The sequence below is a fragment of the Hyperolius riggenbachi genome, chromosome 4 (genome assembly GCF_040937935.1).
Source record: "Hyperolius riggenbachi isolate aHypRig1 chromosome 4, aHypRig1.pri, whole genome shotgun sequence".
Classification (NCBI taxonomy): Eukaryota; Metazoa; Chordata; class Amphibia; order Anura; family Hyperoliidae; genus Hyperolius; species Hyperolius riggenbachi.
The window spans coordinates 42,918,565-42,931,005 of record NC_090649.1 but is presented as its reverse complement, the minus strand read 5'-3'; positions in this window follow the sequence as shown (position 1 = coordinate 42,931,005).

Sequence of the window (12,441 nt, the reverse complement as noted above, 5' to 3'; positions counted from 1 at the left end):
TCTTATTTCTTTCTGCTTCATACACAATTAGGAATGACAGCTGAATGAATTGTGTGCCCCCTCCTACACTGCGCCCTGAGGCTGGAGCCTCTCCAGACTCTGCCTCGGCCCGGCCCTGGAGCTGAGTTAGTGTAAATGGACCTCAGCATTCACTTGCATATGGATATGGAGCATAATAATACCTTTCTGTTGTAGAAGATTTATTATCAGCTCTACAGAGCAACTTCTTCAACTCTTGTAAGTGAAGAGGAGGTTTTTTTTTTTTTTAAGCTCAGTTGATTTACTAACATCAGCTAAACTGTTCCATGAAAAAAGGCAGGACTTGCAGGGGCATATCTGGGTAATATACGCAGTGTTCCCCAACCCTGTCCTCAAGGCCCACCAACAGTGCATGTTTTGTGACAATCCACACCGGTAGTTAATCAGCTCTGCAGAGACACTAATTACCTCACCTGTGCATGTTTGTGGTTTTCTGCAAAACATGTACTGTTGGTGGGCCTTGAGGAGAGGGTTGGGGAACTGTGATATAGAGCCTATGCCAACACTGAAATGGTGCCCCCTCTCCCAGTCAGAGCCCCCTTCCCCTCTAAAAACAGCATCCTTTCTTGTGTACATGTGTTATTACTTGCCTGCGTTTTACAGCTTGGGATATTGCTGAAGTTACTTTTTTTGGAAGTATCTCTGCATACATAAATGAAGTAGCCATGTTTTACAGATAACATAATTATAATAAAATAAAAACGCACTTATATGTCTCCAGGACACAAAGGGCTACAGTCTCACAGTCCTGTAGTTCATAAATCTCCACAGGGCTCCACTTGCAGGAGTAGTAAACTGTTCATCCAACTCTGTGCCAGGACAATCACATCCACATGCAATAAAAGAGAAGACAATACATAGCGTAAACCTGCAACTACTAGTTGCTCTAGGACAGAACCCACCACCAGAGTAATCAAGGTGTGTGGAAGCCAGAGACCACCTCAGACCAGCACCAGTGCCAGGACCCCCCTCTGTGTCCGCACTCACCGCGCTAGCCTCCCAAGTCTCCGGAGGTAGGATTTAACATCAGGAGGGGGAAACAGCCAGTCACACCTTTCCAATGCACTCTAGTCCAGCACACATTGCAACTAAGAGACCCCCAGGGCCGGTCCAAGCAAGAAGAAGAAGTAGCGCCCTGCCCCCAGGGCCGGTCCAAGCAAGAAGAAGAAGTAGCACCCTGCCCCCAGGGCTGGTCCAAGCAAGAAGAAGAAGTAGCGCCCTGCCCCCAGGGCCATCCAAACAAGAAGAAGAAGTAGCGCGCTGCCCCCAGGGCCGGTCCAAGCAAGAAGAAGAAGTAGCGCCCCGCCCCCAGGGCCAGTCCAAGCACGAAGAAGAGTAGCAGTGGCTGAATAGAGTACTGGTTAAGGGCACTGCCTGACATGGGAGGCCAGGGTTCAAGTCCTGGCTAGGGTCAGTACCTATTCAGTAAGGAGTTCAAGGCAAGACTCCGTAACACTGCAGGGTGTCCTCCTGAGTGCGTCCCAGTGGCTGCAGCTCTTGAGCGCTTTGAGTCCGACAGGAGAAAAGCGCCATATAAATGTTTGGATTTTTATTATTATTAAGTAGCGCCCTGCCCCCAGGGGCGGTCCTAGACTTTCCGCCGAGCTGGAAAGGGTAGCGGGCAGGAAGAGGGTATTGGGCACAGCGACAGGGAGGGGGGTCGGTCCCCCTCACCCTTGCATGGGTCCCCCATCTGCGCTCCCCCTCTAGCTTAAGTTCAGCAGCAGCCGCCGCTATTAGTAAGAGGCAGTGGGCAGGGATGACTCACCTCTTCTGCGTTCCAGCGTGTTTTCCACTGTCGTCACTTCCTGCAATGCTGTCCACTTACAATACAGTGGGCGGCATTGCAGGAAGTGACGACAGTGGAACGCACGCTGGAACACGGAAGAGGTGAATCATCCCCACCCGCTGCCTCTTAATAACGGCGGCTGCTGCTGAGCTTAAGCTGGATGGGGAGCGCACATGGGGGACCCAGGTGAGGGAAGGGAGGGTCCTGCTGAGCTTAAGCTGGAGGGAGAGTGCACTTGGGGGACCCAGGTGAGTGAGGGGGGGTCCTGCTGAGCTTAAGCTGGAGGGGGAGCGCACATGGGGGACCCAGGTGAGGGAGGGGGGTCCGAATCCCCCTCCCAGCTGATGTGCCCAATACCCCCTTCCTTCCCGCTACCCCCTTATGCGGCGTATGCTACGCCGCAGGTCGGCTAGTTGATATTATTATGCTGATATCATGAAGAATGTTTGGTGAAAGTGAGTGAATTAGCTTTACTTATGAAATAACAGGAATCTCCTTTACTTAGAAGAACTGAAGAAGGAACAACATCATCTAGAACAGAAAACAATGTGTCTTGTTGAGGTACTTGAATTTTTGTTTGGGGATTTAATTGTAGTTGTTTTAAAGCCTTTTTTCCAGCTACAGACCCAGGGGCCTAACTAGGCCCCACCGGGCCCCCCTGCAGAATTTCAGAGTGGGCCCCCCTCCCCTGGGGGGGGCTGGAGGGGTGGCAGCATGAGGGGAAAGCCTTGGCCACAGTCGGCGGGGAGAGGGGAAGTTCCCCCCCTCTCCCTCACCTCGGAGCTCTCCCCTCCAGCTCCCCTCCAGCTACCGGTAGTTACAGTGTGTGGGCAGCGGGCAGCGCCGGGCAGATACATACCTTCTTCCGTGCGTTCCATTGCAGACTTCTCGCTCTAGCGGCTGGCGTCACTTCCGGAAGTGACGGCAGTTCCGGAAGTGACGTCAGCCGCAAGAGCGAGAAGTCTGCAATGGAACGCACGGAAGAAGGTATGTATCTGCCCGCCGTTGCCCGCTGCCCACACACTGTAACTAGCTGGAGGGGAGCGCAGAGGGGAGAGACCCGAGGTGAGGGAGAGGGGGGGAACTTCCCCTCTCCCCACCGACTGTGGCCAAGGCTTTCCCCTCATGCTGCCACCCCTCCAGCCCCCACACAACAGCCCCGAGCAGGCCCCATGGGCGCAGGGGCTGCAGGGCCTATTGTTACTCCACTGTACAGACCGTAAGGCGTGGCAACCTATTCACTCATAAATCAACTTCAATGCCCCAATCTATCTCCACCATCTTCGCCTTGTGTGGCACGTTCTCGCTTGAACGGGAGGTGAGAGACAACACCTACCTGACTTTGGTTACACCCAGGTCTTTAGGGTGCAAGGTATTGGAGCTGAATGCAGGGTGGGTAAAAATAGATCACCAAGGCCAAACATAAATGCAGTAATACTATAAGCAAGTCCAGGAACAATCCGAGGTCATACACAAATATCAAAGAGTCGCAGTGCAGAAGGATTAAGCAGAAGCAGGGTGAAAGGGTATCCAAGGTCATTCCAGGCAACAAACAGGCAAATATGAGAATCGCAAACACTGGTTCACACGACAGCCAGGGGCCCCGGGCTCTCTCACTGGCCAGGGCCCCCAAACCACCATGTGATACCTAGAGGGAAGTGCGGGTGGGCCCTGGACCTCTCACCACCAGGGAATTCACCCCCACTGCCTCTAAACTGAATGCTAACTGCAATACACACAATTGCTCACTCCCAGCTAAAGCAATTTCCTACCTTTATATGGTCAGCAGGTGCCAGTCAGCCAATCAGGTGTACTGTTATACACCCTTTGCCTGTCGTACCAAATCTAGCAGGAATTGCATAAATTAGGTAGCATTCAGGTGGGAGGCTTTGGTTGGACGTAATCGTAGATTACATCTTTTGCAGGGATGCCCCGTGTGGGCACATCTCCCACACGGTCCCCTTCCTAACCACTCACCTGTCAACCGCACCCTGGAAGCTGCAAAAAAGAAATTTAAATTTATAAACACTGGTTTACGAGAATCAGGCAGAAGCGCCAAACTGCAAATTTCTGTTATTGAAAATATTCTAAATGGGCTTGCAAAAGTGAAAATTAACAGGAACTAATTTCAGAGCTGGAACCCAGTAGAGCAATTTTTTGAGCATTTAGGGAGGTTTTCAAAATGCTAGCGATTTCCCTTAACGCTTGGCTAATGTTAAGGCCAAATTCCACTGGAACGATTGCGTTTACCAAAATTGCAAATGCAGGATATGCTGCGTTTTTGAGCGTTACCGTTTTGCGTTAGCGTTTCTGCAATGTAAAGTATATAAACGCTGGCGTAATCGCTTGTCAAAACCCACAGAGAGCGATTTGCTAGTGTTTTTAAATTACTGCACACTGTAAAAAAAAGAAAATTAATTGAAATGACCAATCAGAATTAAAATTACCAATTGCAAATCGCTACACAATCGCTGGCAAAAAGCTTACACTTTTTTTAAAATCGCTACCAAAATCACTAGAAAACACTCATGAAATTGCTTACAATTTCACCAAAAATGCTAGCAATTGTGATAGCGATTTTCAGTGGGTCCCAGGCCTGAAAGTGATTTTAAAAAAGACACAGCACACTGTCTGCAAATATTGTGCTGCTTTCAAAAAAGCAATTAAAAAGCAAGCAATTTTAAACAAAAGTATTGCCATTTTTGCTCATTACTGGTCTGGTGTCCTACCATATTAACCACTTCAGGACCAAGGGGCTAAACCCCCCTAAAGACCAGGCTATTTTTTTACTAAAAGGGCCACTGCAGCTTTAAGGCCAAGCTGCAGGGCCGCACAATAGAGCACACTAGTGATTCCGCCCCCTTTTCTCCCCACCAACAGAGCTTTCTGTTGGGGGGGTCTGATCACCCCCCAGTTGTTTATTTTTTTATATACATATTTATACAGCATGTTTATTAAAAAAAAAAAAAACGCTTTTTGTGCCTCCCCCAGCCAGCCTGCCTCCCTCCCTCCCCCCCCCAGCTAGTGTCACACTGCTGTCCGCAGTGCTGCACTATGTAAATAGACGACAATCACGCCGTCTAACAGTCTCCCGAGTGGCAATAGCCGCTCGGAGACTGAAGAGCCCCCCGAGAAGGACACGCGCACGCACTCTGCGCGCCGGCACCAGGTCCTGACGCCAATTGGTGTTAGGTGGTCCTGGGGCTCCCGCCGCGGCTACGCCCATAGTTAACATTATGGACTTGATTCACTAAACAGTGGTAACTATTGTGATAATAGTTATCACGGCTTAGTGAATCAAGCCGTGACAGTCGCGCTAGTGTTTTGCGTTATGACGCGTATACATTTTTCGTGCGGAAACAGTAATTTTCGCGCAAAATTGCAGCCCTCTTTGCGCTGAAAACAGCCGTGATTTCATCCGAAAATTTTCGTTTGAAAAACGTTATGCGCGTTATAACGCGTGCAAAACGCTATCACGGTTTAGTGAATCAAGCCCTATGTATTTATATAACACTGATATTTTCTGCAGCACTTTGTAGAGTACATAGTGATGCATAGCTGCCAACTGTCCCTTTTTTGGAGGGATAGTACCTCTTTGGGAGCCCTGTCCCTTTGTCCCTCTTTCCTCCTCATTTGTAGAGATGGCCCGAACGGTTCGCCGGCGAATTTCCGGGGTTCGCGATCGCGGAGAACTGCAAACTTTTCCGGAAGTTCGATTCACCCCCATTGTGCATCATTAGGGTCAACTTTGACTCTCTACATCACAGTCAGCAGGCACTTTGTAGCCAATCAGGCTACACTCCCTCCTGGAGCCCCACCCCCCTTATACAAGGCAGGCAGCGTCAGGCTTTTCACTCACTCGTGTGCCTGCAGTAATTAGAGAAGGGAGAGCTGCTGTGCAGAAACCTATAGGGAAGGCTTAGTTAGGCTCTAGTAGGCTTGTTAGCTTGCTCCTTGCTGATTCTTATTGCTAAAAAAGCACCCCACAACAGCTCTTTTGAGAGCTAATCTTGTTCTTGTTCTTGTGATTTGTGATTTGTGTGTGTGTGTGTGTGTGTGTGTGTGTGTGTGTGTGTGTGTGTGTGTGTGTGTGTGTGTGTGTGTGTGTGTGTGTGTGTGTGTGGTGTGTGTGGTGTGTGTGTGTGTGTGTGTGTGTGTGTATGTCCCAGACACTTGTGTTGCATAGACAGCCTTGGTAATTCCTACTGTCTGTGCCACTGCCAGGCCCAGCACATTCAATGACTACCTGTGTGTGTGACAGGTGCACATTGTAATACTCATCACTGCATATACCTACCTGTTGTTCACTTCAGTGCACCCACCTACCTACGTGAGCGCACGCAGTGCCACTGTGCCTGTCCGGTACGTGAGCGCACGCAGTGTCACTGTGCCTGTCCGGTACCTGTCTGTGTGTGACAGGTGCACATTATAATACCTATCACTGAATTATACCATTACCTACCTGTTGTTCACTTTAGTGCACCCACCTACCTATGTGAGCGCACGCAGTGTCACTGTGCCTGTCCAGTACCTGTCTGTGTGTGACAGGCGCACATTATAATACCCATCACTGCATATACCTACCTGTTGTGTTCACTTCAGTGCACCCACCTACCTATGTGAGTGCACGCAGTGTCACTGTGCCTGTCCGGTACCTGTCTGTGTGTGACAGATGCACAATGTAATACCCATCACTGCATATACCTACCTGTTGTTTACAGTGCACCCATCTACCTACGTGAGCGCACGCAGTGTCACTGTGCCTGTCCAGTACCTGTGTATGACAGGTGCACATTGTAATACCCATCACTGCATATACCTACCTGTTGTTCACTTCAGTGAACCCACCTACCTACGTGAGCGCATGCAGTGTCACTGTGCCTGTCCAGTACCTGTCTGTGTGTGACAGGTGCACGCTTGAAAACAGTCACGGCCTGCACTCTCGCCATGTTGCGCACCAGTCCAGCACGGCCGTCACTACGCAAACAGCTGTTGGGTTACACAGTGAGTTTGGTGTGTCAGTGTGTAGCAGAACTCTAATTACACTCCCTGATTGATGTATACACATGCAAGATGTTTTAAAGCACTTTAGGCCTGCAATTTAGCATTCAACGTCATTTCTGCCCTTAAAACGCTGCTTTGCGTCCAATCCAGATTTTTCCATGGGACTTTTGGCGTTTAGCCCACTCCGCCATCCACCCCCCCCCCCCCCCCCCTCCAGGTGTTAGACCCCTTGAAACATTATAGTTTTCAAAGTTCGCCTCCCCATTGAAGTCTATTGCGGTTTGCGGAAGTTCACGTGAACCAAACTTTTGCGGAAGTTTGCGTTCGCGGTTTGCGAACCGAAATCAGAGGTTCGGGCCATCTCTACTCATTTGTCCCTGTTTCAGGACTTTGTCCTTCTTTCTTTGTAAATATATACTGTATATATAGTTCTCTACTAAAAATGTTTGATTGACTCTAAACTTTATTCCCATCCTTTAAATTGATATATTACTAATTGTAAAATGTTAATATGAAGGAAAATGAACCAGGATAGAAAGGATCAGTGTGGTTTGAGTTATAAAATAACATATTTTTTCTTATGAAATATTTATGGTCTGCAAGACTAGGGGTGTGATGAGGGTGTAATCAGGGGTGTGTCAGGGGCATGGCTTAAGTGTCCCACTTTCTCATCTCAAAAATTTGGGAGGTATGGTCATGTCACTGACTGACCTCAGATGAGCTCACAATCTAATTCTACCATAGTCATAGTGTAATGTCCTACCATATTATTATTATGTATTTACTGTATATAGCGCTGACATCTTCTGCAGCACATTACAGAGTACATAGTCATGTCACTGACTGTCTTCAGATGAGCTCACAATCTAATCCTACCATAGTCATAGTGTAATGTCCTACCATATTACTATTATGTATTTACTGTATATAGCATTGACATCTTCTGAAGCACTTTACACAAACTAACAATGGCCATAGTTTTAATTTTTAAATTAGTTAGGTGAGATGGAAGCATCACCACCTACACCGCACACAAACTCGACATGTTTCACCAAGTGTGAGATAGATTGGGCGTGTGTGGACACCTGCACTAAGGGGCCTTTCCCGGTAGGGATACGTATTCACAGTTTTTAATTTTCCTCTGAACTTTTGCAAAACCTTTTAACAACATCACTAAAGCAGATTGGCAGATTCTTCAATGATTCCCATGCATACATTTTCGGATTGGTTGATCCTCATCAGAGCATGCTGATTATCCTGGTATCTAGATGATAGGTTATCGGCACTTTGTTGGTCGATTGCCACCAGATCGACCAGCAGATAGATCCCTCTGTGATCGAATCTGATCAAAGAGGAATCTATTGGCTGCTTACACTGCAAACAAATTTTGAATCGATTTCACTATGAACTCGATTCACAATCTGTGGAGCTGCCGCAGACGCCGCCACCTGCATACATTACCTGATCTGGCCGGCGCGAGTCCGTCGGTCTCCGCTGTCTCTTCTCTGCTCTGGGCTTCAGCTTCACTTGTAAAAAAAAGGTACAGCATTTTAAAAAAGTACATAAATAGTTACGTTAGTGACTCCACTTTTTTTTTTTTTACTATGTATAGCATGAGGGTATATTACTGCTATATTTGCAAATAAAAACTTGTAATTATTGATCCAGCACAAAAAAGCAGCACAAAACAGAACAAATACACCTTTATTTCAAAATAATATATAGTCACTATACATTGTACTAGGCACATAATTTAAACGTTTTAATAACCGGGACAAATGGGCAAATAAAATATGTGGGCTTAATTCATAGTAGCATTATATATTTTAAAATTATAGGGGATGGAATCAGAGAAATTCTGTATTTTTTTATTTTTCTCCCAAGTTTTCCCTTTAAATTGAATAGAAAATAAAGTAATTACTGAAAACAAATATCACCCCCCAAAAAGCCTAATTTGTGGTGGTTTGTGAGGATCAACCAGTCTGAAACAATCTGTATGCATGTTAGATTAGTGTGGCTCTGTACAACTAACAAGCTGACACACCATTTAATTCCAGCAGTTGTGGAGGTGTGTTCAGCTTTCAGGGACAACAAAAGGCCAAATTGCATATTCAGCAGTGATGCATCATGGGATACCTCATATGCTCACTGCAACCTGAATAATCACAAATACCCTCTGTTTTTAGAAGGCAAGTTTCTGTTTTCCATATCATTTTTAGTAAGTGGGCCTTGTGGTCCTTTTTAGCACCTTACACACTCCTAGAAGTTCTGGCTCACTATGAATCTTTACCTATGAATGTGCTTTGAAATTATTATTCTAATTTAAAAAAAATAAATAAATACAAAGCAAATAGCACAATAAGAAATTTGAAGGTGGAACTTTAATAACTGCACAAGGGGCCTGTGGTTAAACCTGTGATCAGCATTAATTGATCTCAAGAGACTAGAATGAATGAATGCATTTTACGCAGCCAGTTATTATAAATCTGGGTAAGGAGGATGCACAATGCAATAGACATTGAAGTAGTACATGGTTATCTTCTTATTCCCCTTTTTTTTAATCAGTTTGTGTCCGTTTCCCATAAATATTATTCTGGATCAAGACATTTCCATATTTGTATTATTCCTAAATGGAAAATAGCAGTTATGTGTTTTAATAGAGTTGTTTTCTACCTCTACTATGCAGTGCCAAACCTGAAATATTTTTATTACAGTGTGTATTTTGTTTTTTATTATTTTGTATGATTTTTGGATCATATAAGAATTATTATTTATTATCTAGATTTCCTCCTCAAATAAAACCATCATATTGTAAAGTATGGCCAATGCATGTGCAACTGTCCTGCCAAGTAATTATGGGATCTTGGGTTTGCATTCCAATTAAATTAGGGATTACTTACTTAACCAAAGGCTGCAAGGCCAAAAGCTTGCTTATTCTTATTCATTTTTAGTAAGCCAATAAATGGTATCATCCTGATTTAAAACGTCTTACTTATCCACTTGAGGACCGGAGGTTTATACCCCCTAGTGACTAGGCCATTATTTTACAATTTGGCACTTCACAACTTTAAGGGCCCATTTCCACTATTGCGAATTTGCATAGCAATACAAGTGAATGGGACTGTTTCCACTTGTCAGGATCCCTTTGCGTTTTTCTGTGCAGAAAAAATTCGCATGGCAGAGCCATCAGAATTCGCATGCCGCATGCCGCTATGCGAATTGCATACAATGTACTTAATAGGAAATTTGCATGCGGTTTGGGTATGCGAATTTTCATGCGAATTTGCATGGAAACAATGGAAAATCACACCGGCACTGCCATGGTTAAATTCGCATACATCGTCATCCATGCGAATTCGCATACGAATTTGCATGAAAATTCGCATAGAACCGCATGCGAAATTCGCATCCGCATGCAAATTTTTACCGCGGTGATTCCCACCGCACAAGTGGAAATGCAGCCTAACAGTTTGTTACTCAGTCATACAACTTAGTACCCAAATGAATTTTACCTCCTTTTCTTCTCACTAATAGACCTTTCTTTTGGTGCTATTTGAATGCTGATGCTTTTTGTAGTTTTTTTATTAATATAAAAGAAAATGACTTTAGAAATACAGATAAGTTAATTGACTTACCCTTTAATTGACCTAGACTATGATGCTATACGGATCCCTCCCTCCTGTTGGTTGCAGTGGAGCTGCAACCCAGCAGTTTCAATTTCTCTGCCTGCATTTGGTTGCTTAGTTTTGATTGCATTCACAATGAGTCTCATTGCCATCTGCAATCACTCTGCAGTTCAGAGTAGCTCAGGATTCTGTCATGAATTCACCTATGGCTTGCTGCAGTTGAACTGCAGCCAGACAGCTGTGGATTTCTTACATGCATGTGGTTGCATAATTTGGCATGCATTTGTAATGAGAGCTCTTTCCATTCACAGGCAGCTTGCAACCTTCAATCAGGGATATACTGAAGACACAGGAAGCCAAAAATTAACTTTCAAAAAAGTGCAGAATTTTGTATACAAAAACTTTAATCACGTAAAAAAGTGCATATAACTGGTTGACAAAGACAACAACATCGAGTTGTTTTGGGTTGATGACCCTTCTTCAGGCCTTTATATATAGAATGAACATCTGCACAATTGAATTACACAGTAGAATCTAATCTGGACAAATATAAAGCCAGGATAGACCACCACAAGAGGATTCAAACGAAGAGCCCGCATGGGAACAGGACATCCATATTTGTCCAGATGAGATTCTACTGGGTAATTGAATTGTGCAGATGTTCCTTCTATATATAAATGCCTGAAGAAGGGTCATCAACTCGAAACAAATCAATGTTGTTGCCTTTGTCAACCAGTTATATGCACTTTTTTACGTGATTAAAGTTTTTATATAAAATTCTGCATTTTTTTGAAAATTAAAAAGAAATAAGTATTTTTGCAATCTTTGGCTTCCTGTGTCTTCAGTATCTCCCTGATTATTATCTAGATCTTGCTGTGGTGTCTGTGGTGCACCTACAGGGATTCTTTTTGTCTTTTGGTTTCTCCAAAATATATTAACTACTGCAACCTTCAATCAGTCTAGCACAGGATTGAGTGATTATCATTCAGCTGTGTGGGAATTTGCATGTCTGCTCTCATTGGCTGATGTACATAGAAAAGTCTGCTTCCCCTCTTACACCCTGCCCGTCATAGCGTCCAGCTTTGCCTTAGTTGACTACTGGGTTCCTTGTGTGAAGTTTGAATTGTGTGTTATTGCATTATCTTGTCTTGCTCGCTTGGACATTCACTGCACCCGCAGTGAAGTCTTTTCCTATCCTGATAGTTTGGAGACTGTCTTTACCATGTTGGTGATTGGTGGGATTCTTGCTTGTCCTGTTCCTGTGGACGTGAGCCTGCAGGTTTGTAGCACTCGCTATGCTACTCTCATAAGGCGTGCTAATTTTGATAAGGAATGCTATTTGTCTTAGTGAATCAAGCCCTATGTGTGCAATGCACATTATGTAGGTGGCAAAAATACCCATAACATGGCCGTGCTCTGAATCAACTCTATTGTCCTTCAAGACCAGTATCTACATTTCCAAAGTTATTCTTTGTCTATATTTTTCAAAGCACAGTCTCCCCATCATTATCATTTTCTTACATTTGTTTCTTCTTTCTACAGAATTCAACTCCTATTCTTCATCCTATATAATTAAATTAATAACCGCCAAAAATGTTCTCTAAATATGTGTTCAACAGTGCAACCTTTCTCCTAATTTCTGGAAAAAGTGGTGGTGCCCCAAATTCCATAGATAGGTCAGATTAGTTGGTGAACAGCTATGCAGCGTGGTTTTCTTGTGGTGAGGTGCAAATGATGAGAACAGTTCACCAGAAAGGAGGTTATCGTGGATGAAGAAGAGACTTATTAACACCACTGGCCATGCTGGTTTGACAACCCATTCTCCAGTTTCACACTGGCCATACTGCATTCCATGCGTAAGAATACTATCATACAATAATGGATAGATGTCTAATAGACATTAACCACATGAGAGAGTCCCTCTCCCTCCCTTTTTTAATCTTTCTTTTTTTGTTTTAGAGTGGAATCAAGCTGCAAGACATT